The following is an 11,543-nucleotide window of genomic DNA, read 5'->3' as shown; positions in this document are numbered from 1 at the left end:
GCCGGGTCTTTTGCGGGGTCGCTACAATACCCCTTCCTTTCTGAAGCGTGCCCTCACACTTCTCGCTTCACTGCTCGAGTCCCTCACGTCCCTCACGCAAGTGCACGCTCCACCGGTTCTCAATCTCTTCTGACACCAATGTAACGTTTTGCGACCCGATCTGGAGACGAACCCCGGTCTCCAACTCAGTAGACCGGCGGGTATCAAGCAACGTCAAGAAAGTTACGTTTTTTTGCGGGGTCGCTAGCTACAATATTATATTATATTGATTTGATGAGACTCATTTTTGGATTGACTGTACACTTTGCTAAGAGCTTTGTGTGTATTTGACTTTGGTCTTTTGACTTTTTTGCATGTTGGGTCTGTTCCCACAATTTATGTGGTGTTGTTATTATTTGTTGAGATTATGGTGTTACCAATATAGGCTACCAATTAAGGCTCTGTTCCATTCAGTTCAAAGTTCAATATATTGGTAGTTGCGGGTGCAGTTCTTTGAGCTTGTTTCTGAAGTGTAGTTGCTTATTTGGGCTTACTTCCAATTTTTGGTTTTATTATGGTTGAAAAAAGTGGTTCTCAACCATTTTCATGTCAAGGACCCCCAAATGAATATGTATTTGTCCGCGGACCCCCATCTGAAAATATTTTGTTCCAGGCACCCCCGAACCAGATTTGTGTTAGAATGTTTAAAAAAATATGCCACTTTTCTTTTTAAATAGCAGATCTACTAGGCTATTTTCAAATAGCCGATGCAATAGCTTTAATTAAAGTGCTCTATAGTCGCTTCTTTTGGGCTTGTTTTCATAGACCTGGTTGCTTATTTCTCTTGCAAAATCTGGTAACACTGTAAGTAGCCAAAGTTCTTGGCAATATGACTTCTGTGCATAGTAGACTTCCCAGTTTCACCACTCCAAGGTAAGCCTACCTGAGCCTTGTTTGTTTTATATCCTGGGAAATTTTTACAGCTTAATTTCTTACTGCTTTGTCCTACTGCTAATGGACCATTTCACAGACGTCAATTAGGCCTACAGCTAAATTAATAATGAATAATTATATTTAATTTTTGTTGTGAAAGAGCAACTACTACAGTAATAGTATTGTCAATAGGGTTGGCCAAATGGAGACATTTTATCAACCGGTTACCGTTAGGCCTTACCGATTAATTAATCATTAACCGTTAAGGAAATGTGTTAGGAAAAAAAATGCGCTATTTACCAATTAAAGAAAGAAAAATACTCCGCGTTTTTTTCCATAATAAAATGCACTATTTACACATTAGAAATACCAATACAAAGACGAGGAAGAAGAATACAACAAATTGTTTCCCATAAGAATTATGGTTTTATTTTACCACCAGTGAAACGGGAGGATTTTCTTATCACATGTCTAGAGCAGTGCTGTGAAATAAACGGGACGGAATATAGACTATAAATAAGCCTTAGCATAGCCACCATACACAAGATTCATTTAGCCTACCGTAACTGTACAAAATAAATTAAATCAGCAACATGTGCTTCAAAAAAACAAAAAAGGACATCATTGACAATCAGCGCGAGGCCGCAGCAGCGCGAGCCGCGAGGCTTACAGATTTCAGAACAGAATCATTCAGATGATCAACTCCCATCATGTGGCATGTATTCAACTAACAACTAAACATGTATAATAGTAAAGTAAAATTAAACAATTGCACAACGTCATAGCAATTAAAAACAAAAACCATGGCGAAAACATGCTGGAAACTTGGAATTATTCAGCTGTGAGAGGAATAAGAACTTTTTTTTGTGGACAATAAAATAAACAGGCCTGGCCTTTTGGCGGTCTATAGCTTATTAAAAATAAATATGACATAGCCTATAGTTGCCCAACTTTCTAGTAATGAAAAACAAAATACTTAGGCGAAAACATAAACACATTCATCCAGCTCTGGGGATGAGCAGTAGCAGCAGATTAACAACATAAAATAAAGACCTGGCCTACCTCATCATCACAGCGTTCCGCTTTAATGTCTACTGGTTTTTGTTCAAAAAAATCAACATATCCACGTGCTCTGGGGTTAATCTGGTGCGCAGTCTGTTGACTACAAGACCCGCTGCGGAGAACACCCGTTCAGAGGGCACCGAGGTTCCAGGGATGCACAGGTAGCGCCTGGCTAATGTAGCCAGCCTCGGAAAGCGCCCTTGATTATTTTTCCACCATTGAAGTGGGTTGGTCTCTAATGGGGGGGGGGTGTCTCTCATATAGTTCTCGACTTCTACCGCCGAGTCTTCACTAGCTTGTCCGGGAACGCTGTAGTCGTCTCCCAGGAGCATAAGCATGGCACTGCCCTTGCGCTGCTGTCCGCCTGCAGCTGCAGCCCCCGTCCGACTAGTCTCGTCGTCCTCTTCCTCCTCTTCATCCGTTCCAGCAGGGCCAGGGCCACCAGGCTCACCTTTGATTGATTCAGATTGAATACTGTATTAACAATTTGCAAATAGTACAGCGGTACGATTATACAATGGCGCTAAAAAGGATAACACAAAAAATAAACTTTAAGACAATAATATACACAGTACACACCTTCATCATCGGTCACTTCCACATGGACAGTAGCACATATTTCTTTGAGTTTTGCTGTTGCCTTTTCTCTCTGCCTTGGTGTGAAAAACCGGAGATGTTTATGGCGAGGGTCCAAGACGGAGGCGATCAGCGCTGGTTTTGCGAAGAACTCATCCGTGTCACTGTCAACCGACATGCGATCACTCAATGACTTTCTAACCTTGGCCTTGAACTCTGCCACTTTGCGGCTGTCATCCTCGGCGCTCTTAAGGTGTATGTTAATGAGGCTTAATGTGATGGGGTAAATGCTAGAAATCGACACCTCCTGTTCTGTTGACATAGCAGTGGTCGCACATTTTAACTTCTCCAACACGGGTGCAACATCTTCCATGATCTGCCAGTATACATCAAGGATCTCAAGGGTTCTGGCATCTTGCAGCTTTGTTACTGTGCGGTCGGACAGAACTGCTGTGACTGGCCACCGTTGCTCAAGGAGTCTTGTGAACATGTCGCACACCGAGTTCCATCTAGTTTTGCATGACTGGATGAGCTTGTGGTGGTCATTCTTGTTAGTAGTAGTACTAGTATTAGTAGTAGTATTTGTAGTAGTCAACCCCATTTGGTCTTGTTTGGCCTCCAGTGCCTTGGATGCCACCGTGCTGTGGTTAAAGTGCCTGACTAGCCGACCTGCTGCAGCGATAACCCGATGGATGAACAGGTTAAATCCATCGTTAATCGCCAATTGTAGTGTGTGTGCAAAACACGGAACGGAGTCCCAGTCAACCCGTTCGGGGCGATTAGCAGCCACAACGTTGGCTGCGTTGTCATGCACACATGCACACACTTTCCCAGTAAGCCCCCAAGCCTCCATCGAATCATTCAGTTTAGCTGCCAGGTTGTCTGCTGTGTGTCTGTCGCCCGCCATACTCTGTGTCAATAAGACGGCTGAATTCACGTTCCACTCCTCGTCAATATAGTGGCACGTAATTGTCAAATAGCTCTCTGTGGTGAGTGCCGTCCAACAGTCGGTCGTAAGAGCCACAGCCCTAGCACTATCCAGTTGCGTTTTTAGCTCCTCTTTTTTTTCTTTGAAATGTTTTTCAATTCGACGGGTGACAGTCTGTTTTGATGGGATGTGGTAATTGGGCTCCATATAGCGCAGCAGCTCCTGAAAGCCCTCGCCATCGACCACGCTGAGGGGCAGAATATCTTTTTCGACCATCACACAGATTTTCTGGGTTATATCCTCTGTCCTCCGTGCATCACACCGTTTCCCCGCTATGATGGAGGGCAAAGTTGGTTGAACTCCGGTTCCCGAACTTTGCGACGATGCTCCATGTTTGTGACGCAGGTGATATTGCATCGCGGATGTACTAGAGGTATATTTCATCTTGGCGCTGCACAATTTACAAGTAACCTCATCATTATCTTGGGTGAAACTATCCCAAACACCACTTCTCTTCGCGCGCTTCATTTTGTTGTGTTTACTACTAGTACTGTTAGTGTAGTGGAAGTCACGTGTGGATGCAGGTGTAGACTTGGCCCTTCAAAATAAAAGTTTTTTTTTTTTTAACGGTTCACCATTAGCCGTTAGTGTTAACCGGTTGCCAATTTCTTAACGGTTAGCGGTTAACGGCTACCGGTTGGCCAACCCTAATTGTCAATTCTTCTGCCTACACATATGGCATGTCCTAGTATGAGTGAATAGGGGAAGGGGATCAACGTCACGTGATTCCCTTGTTTGACCCGGATGTGTGACTCTCAAAGAATCTGGTTGCTGCCTTTGGTATACCCAGGTAGAAAATGTGTAGGCTATCAACATAATATTGTTTGTTTTAAGGGGTTCTAGACTGATGCCACTGTGTGATGTGGTCAGCTGCCTATAATCATAATATAATTTTGGCATTTTGATCTACAGTATACAGCACATTTCAGAATATATCTGCAATTATAGGCATACCCAAGAATTTCTAGGCCCACCTACAAAGTCGTTTTTGGCCACAGTAAATGTGTATCTCAACAAAGGCTTGGTAATATTACTGCTCTGTCTTTACCATTCCTAAAACTACAAAGCAACTGTTGCTGCTAGCTGGTAATTCAATCTAGTCTTTGATAATTATACTTGTCTGCATATTTGGATTATGTACAATAATCAAAAATCAGAGCCCTCATTGTTGCCGTTATAATGTGTGGTCTGTGCTCACACAATCAAATTAATCACAGAATGAAGCATTTGTGCCGTTCTACTTCTCTTCATCTTATTCCATAACACAATTTGCTCAGTTGTGAGGATAAGTGGTTGCCATGGGTTACCACCCCAGGCACCATGTGGCAGCTTTGTCATTTTTAAGTCATAGATTGACTGATTAAATTGAGTCCAGGGACATGAAATGCACACGTTTTTCTGTGATGGGACAATGACAACAGATTGAACATTCTGTTCCGGGGCTGTCAATCAAAGTGCTACAACTCTGATGTATGACTTTCAGTTAGGACGCACTGAGAACAATTTGCATAATACAGCATTATGAGAGACAAATGACACGATGGGGAGAAACAAAGAGGTGCGGCATACTCTCTTTACTGTCACTGAAACAAAGAATAGACGATGGATTCTGTGTCACACAGTGTTGCAGTAACACTTGTAAGAGCTGTAACAACTGACATCTCAATGGGGGAGGGAAGGCCTATCCCATGAACAGAAAGTCACCGGTTGATCCTTTCAGAGACAATTTAATGGTTTGTCTGTTGAACTTCCCTTGAACATTTACAGTAGCAGTAAAATAGCAATAAATGTAGGCTATGTGTGTTGATAACAGATGGCAATTAAGTGTCTACTCATTGTGTTAATACTCAATCTTGTTATGTTCCAATACGTTTGCATGATTACTATTTACACTTTGTTTTCATATACAGTATGTTAGGCTACTGTTTTATGCTTTTGAGACAGCAATATATAATAACTTAATTAACTTAAACCATACCAATAGGGGATTTTGAACTGAAAAAATCTTCAAATAGTGTAAGAATCCCTACTCCTTAAGTCTTGTCTTTTACTGCTGTTCACCCTGTATAGAAATTAATTGGCAGGACCACCATCTGTGACACTTTTATCCCTCTTCTCTGCAGAGTTTGCAGGACTAGATCAAACTTAATTTATCCTATAGGAAGCCACCCTGCAGGGGGAACTCTTTTTGCCCCTGCCACAGACTCCTGTCGCCATCTACTGTGAGTGGCTATATAGGCTAGTCATCATGGTGGTGGGGTGGATTTTTTAAAGTGGTTTACATGTCACAATGATGGTTGCTTGTTAGCTGCATGCTGCTGGTAACCACTCTCACAAACATTTCATATCATTGCTTCTCCCTGACCATGGCCTATATGGACACAAACAGTAATCTGGTACAAGGTTTACTGGAATAAGAGCTTATAGTAGGTTATAATTATTGTCATAATTATTGTTATGTAAATTACCATGTCTGAATTGAGCATGAATTGACAGTAGGACTGAGGGGCAATATTTGATCAGCGCTTAAATGATCGCTTTCCTAGTATTGATTCAAATATTCTGCACATGGACATTATTTTCTGCAAAATGTTCCTCTGAGCAGCAAAACATTTCACATTATGTACAGTATTACCTTGCTGTTGTGGATTGAAAAGGAGGTACCCCACACGCGTTTGTTGGAATGTTTAACAGCTAACCTAATGAAAGCAGACAGGAAAGCCAGTCAGTACCGTAAGTGAGTGTGTGTTGTCATCCTTGCTTGGTCCCATGAGGGACATCTATCCTTGTGACATGGGCCACGGTGAAGGTGTCCTCTTTGTACTGATGTTCCTTCTCCATCCACAGGATGGCACTGCAGTGCTGTGACAGAGCCCGACTAACTGACCAACCAGAAAGCCCAGAGCCTGCAGTCAGTCATCGGTATCAGCCAATCAAATCATGGGGGCCACATCATCACTCAGGAAAAAGGTACCTAAACTGGCTGTGTGACAATTGTCATCTCTGTTCTACCTATCTCTCTCTCTCTCTCTCACACACACACACACACACACACACACACACACACACACACACACACACACACACACACACACACACACACACACACACACACACACACACACACACACACACACACAAAAACAACAGTGTTGCCTGTATCAAATGTTACTAATCTCTTCTGCTTTTATTCATTCTTTACTCAGCAAACATGATTTGTTTGTTGTTTTTATGTTTCGGGCCTCGACTCTAGGTTCAGCCAATTGATTTAAACCCCATTTTCAAAAATCTGGTCTGAAAGCTCACAATGCGGCATGATGCAATGTGTTGTGAGCTTGTAGATCTGCTTGTTGTGCTATTTTAGACTTTTTGGGAAATCTCTCAAAGTAAAAAAAAATGCCCAAAATAGTATTAAAGTTATTAACTGCCTAGATAGTAAAGTGCTGATCCTCATTCTCTCCCTCTCTCTTTCACGCATTCTGTCTCTCTGTGGTCTTCCTGCCCAATGCCCTAAGCGGTCAGGGAGGGAGATATGATGGTACAAGGAGGGGCGAGTGGGGGGGGGGGGGGGGGGGCGGGAAACAATGCTAGCCTCTGTCTTATCGCTCTGACACACGCACACCAATGACGGGGCTCTGTTTGTATGGGCACGACAGAGATGGAGAGAAATAAAAAAGAACCTGTGGGGAGGGTGGTTGGCTGCTTGTTTACCCTGCATTTAAATCACGTCCAGAGATATGCATCTTTATGTGCCGCGCGCCGGTGAATGACTAATAACGAATCAGCGCTCACCTCACTTTCAATTGATCCATTTCCAGGTTGTGTGAGGGCTCTCCACTACATTCACCCTCTCCTATTATTACACCTCTCTTCTCCTCGTCTCAAGTACCGTTCAGTGGAGGTCCGCCACCCACCTGTCACCCAGTCACATTTACACACACACACACACACACACACACACACACACACACACACACACACACACACACACACACACACACACACACACACACACACACACACACACACACACACACACACACTCAAATCCTTTCTCATACAGACACCTTTTCACATACTCTGATACTGATATACATAGAGGAACATGCACTTAAAAAGACACACAGGCAGACAGAGATTTACACACACACACACACACACACACACACACACACACACACACACACACACACACACACACACACACACACACACACACACACACACACACACACATACACGCACGCGCACGCTCACATACAAATGAAGTGTCAGTGTCGGCACACTTCAATGCTTGGCCGCCACTCAGGGAGAAGAGGAGCTAAGAATTCATTTAACGGTGTCCTTTGAAACCCTCCACCATCTACCCCCCCAAATGCCCCCCCCCCCCCCCTTCATCACACACACGTCATCTCCAGAAATGTAATTCAAGGAAGGACACAGCCGCAGGACATTTTGACTGCAGAGGAGCTCATGTACCTCTTCTGCTCTGTGCATGCGTGTCTACATGTGTGTGTGTGCACACTTCTGTGTGCACGTCCCAGCGTTGTGGAAGCCCATATGAGAAAGGTGTGATAAATTACAGGGATCCTCAAATCTAATTTAGCACCAACGCAAGCCGTATTCAGCATGAGCACGTAGTATGTATGAGGCGGCGTGATGGATGATTACATCAAAACAGAAGTGACAGAGAAATAACATAATTCACCTCTGTGTTTGTTAGAGTTATCGCTGCGCCCCATCATTAGCCTGCGATGAAATTGCGATGTTTCTTATTAGGAAAACGATTGTGGGCTCTGAGGATGTAATTGAGTGAGGGGATTGGGGAGGGGTTGGGAGAAAGACGTGGGTGTTCGGGTTGTGGGGTGTAGCCAAGCAAGAAGAAGGCTCGTTGGCCTACTTAAGACCTGTATGTTTCTTATTTATTTATTTTTGTCTCTTTGTCAGTTTGTACCCTGAGTCAAGTGAAAGTGGAGCAGTGATTTTCTGCTGAAAACGTGAAAAGCCCTTGATTTCGACATCGCCGGAGGGACGGGTTGGGGGGGCTGTCATGGATGAGCGCAGATTCTGCCAAAGCAGGGCGGAATGAACGAGGGGAGGGGTAGGGTGGGGGGGTATATGTTTTTGTGTGTGTGTGTGTGTGTGTGTGTGTGTGTGTGTGTGTGTGTGTGTGTGTGTGTCTGTGGGGGGGGGGGGATCTGGATGGGAGCCCCACGTTTCTGTTTGTCAGGCCTATCTCTAATTATGGTGTCGTTAATTAGCGTATCTCAGAACGACTCCGGTGCGCTTGGAAGCGTGCCACCTTGCTCAGCTTCTTTTTTTTTGTTTTGAATTTTCGTCCCTGCTTCTCCACCCCCTCCCTTTCCACAACTGTCCTCTACCCCCACCTCTTCTCTCTCATCTCGCTCTTCTCCTCCCCACCTCACATCCTATCCTGTCCTGTGTAGGATCGGCTCCTGTACCGCCCCCCTCTCGCATCTTGCGGTTCTTAAGGCAGGTGAGAGTATCAAAGCAGCCTGTGCTACCCTGTTGCCCCTTAAAATAGAGGCATCTTCTTCTCAAAGTTAGAGGAAGGAGAAAAACAGGTGGAGAGGAGAGAGGATGAGATGGGTAACAAAGAAATAAATCCTGATGCGTGGAGTGAGTGGTTCAGAGAGACGAGACTCAGATCAGCATCTCTGTACCAGGATGGGTGCAAAGAAGTTCCAAGCTTGGGGAAACGTATACGAGTATAGGAGATCAAGGGAGGGACATGCTTGTTGCCGCGGGGCTGCCAGGTAGTCAGACGTGACGGGTTATGAACGACACCTCTGATTCTTCTTTCCCTGAGGAATCAGATCAACGCATAGACAGACACAATGTGTCGCAGTGGTGGATACTGAACCCCGCTTGCTGGAGTGAAGCACTGAGCACATGCACCCACACATGCATACCCACAAAGCTCTGCATGTGCACACACCACAGTCACCAAACACGCTCACACACAGTTGAGAGCACAGTGACCCATAACCGCTCTGAAACACCATTCCTTACACCACCACCACCATCAATCAGCTCTATCCCACCAGCAAAACTCCTGAATTCAAATTCTTGTCGTGCTCACTGCTCTCGGCTCAGCAGCACTGCAAGATGCTGCATAAATTAAGTCAGTTGTCGGGGTGGGCGTGCGCGGAGCACAAAGGAACGTGTCCGCGAGCAGTGTGTGTGTATTCGCACCGCATCATGTTGACCTCTGAGATTTGTGTTTGGCAGAGAATAAAACCTCTGGTGAGTGACACAGAGACAGATCCCAGGACACCACACAGCAGCTCATCACACTTCACCCCTAGTGTGACTGGGACTTCATTAAGGTGCACAGACTGTATGACTGTAAACTCTTCCCGGTAATTCTTCACCCGACTTTGTTTTCAAGCCTAAGCATTCCTGTGTGTGTGTGTGTGTGATTGATTGATTGATTGATTGATTGATTGATTGATTGATTGATTGATTGAATACTTTATTTAGAAATTTGCTGAAAAAAAAGCACATGAAAGTACAGTTTAAATACAAGCTCAACTAAATAGGATTGAAAAGCCTAATGGCTTGTTTCAAATGGGATCCCCAAATTCTTATGTGTTAACGCTATGCATCCAAAGTGCATGAGCGGTTCATAAACACTGTATGCATTTGTGTGTTTTCATAATGTACAGTATGTGTATGTCTGTTTAGGAGTGTGCCTGTGGTCATGGTCATGTGTGTATGTTTCTACAGTTTCTTGAGCCTGTTTTGTGTGGTCCATGATCATTGTAGAATGCCCAAAGAGAGCTGGAGGCGGGTATGGTGTGGGTGTGTATGGATGGGGGAAGGGAATAGCAATCATTCATACTATGCACGTATGCATACTGTATGCTGGGTTTCACAGCAACGTCACAGCCATCATACTATTATATTAACCTGAGGCAAAAGATACACCTCTGACAGCACTGTCAAAATGTTGTTTGTAACTAAATTGTTCAATGTTTGCGCCCTACTGCTTTGATTATATTTCTAATATACGGCAGCATTATATTTATGTGTATTTATAATGTTAAAGGAGGAGTTCACCCAAAAAATGACTTATTTTCTATCAATTGCACACCCTATGAAGCCTTGAATCCATGGATTCTTTTTTTTTTGTCGCATTCCTAAGCTAATAATTTGATTCCCGTCTCCTACCGGCTAATGTATCCGGTAGGAGACACAAAGTAGATTATTTGTGTCTCCTACCGGAAAAACACACGGTCATCAAATTATTGTCTTAGGAATGCCACAAAAACAAAAATAAATCCATGAAATCAAGGCTTCGTGGGGTGTGTAATTGATAGAAAATAAGTCATTTTTTGGGTGAACTCCTCCTTTAATGTAGTTTTATTTACTATGAAACACCATGCCTGCCTGTTTAATGATTAACATGCAGTATACAATGCAATTTAGATAATTAACTCTTGTCTTGTCTATGAATATAACCCTAACAGATGACAATGATGTTCTCTAATCACACAAAGCAGATTGGCAATAAGCAATTTCCATGAATGAGTTTACTTTAGCGGTCCAGCAGTTTGTGAGATTGGCACACACACAGACTGACCGTCTTATAGACAGTTCTTCTCCTACAGAGCAAGATTTTACAACACACCTCTGTAAGGGGCAAGATGTCTACAAACCTGTCCTGCTGTTTGTTTGTTTGTTTTCTGTCTATCTTTCCGAGGCTAATACTCACAAACCGCTGGACCATTCGGGACACCAAATGTATTATGCACGATGAAAGCCTAACTTTGTTCATAAGAAATACCAAGAAGTTCAAAGAAGTAAACTTTTAAAAATGTTAACTTTCATTTTATAATGGAAGTTTTGGGAGCCTTGCCCAAATATAGAGACTGACATCACAGACTGGCTAAATGAAGGCCAAGATCCACATCGTAATAGACCCCATCTTGTTAATAAATATCATCAGAAATTCCCGGCAATGCATTAATGAACATAAATA

Source organism: Gymnoscopelus microlampas (assembly GCF_963454915.1).
Source record: "Gymnoscopelus microlampas genome assembly, chromosome: 4".
Taxonomy (NCBI): domain Eukaryota; kingdom Metazoa; phylum Chordata; class Actinopteri; order Myctophiformes; family Myctophidae; genus Gymnoscopelus; species Gymnoscopelus microlampas.
Note: the sequence above shows the minus strand (reverse complement) of the source record.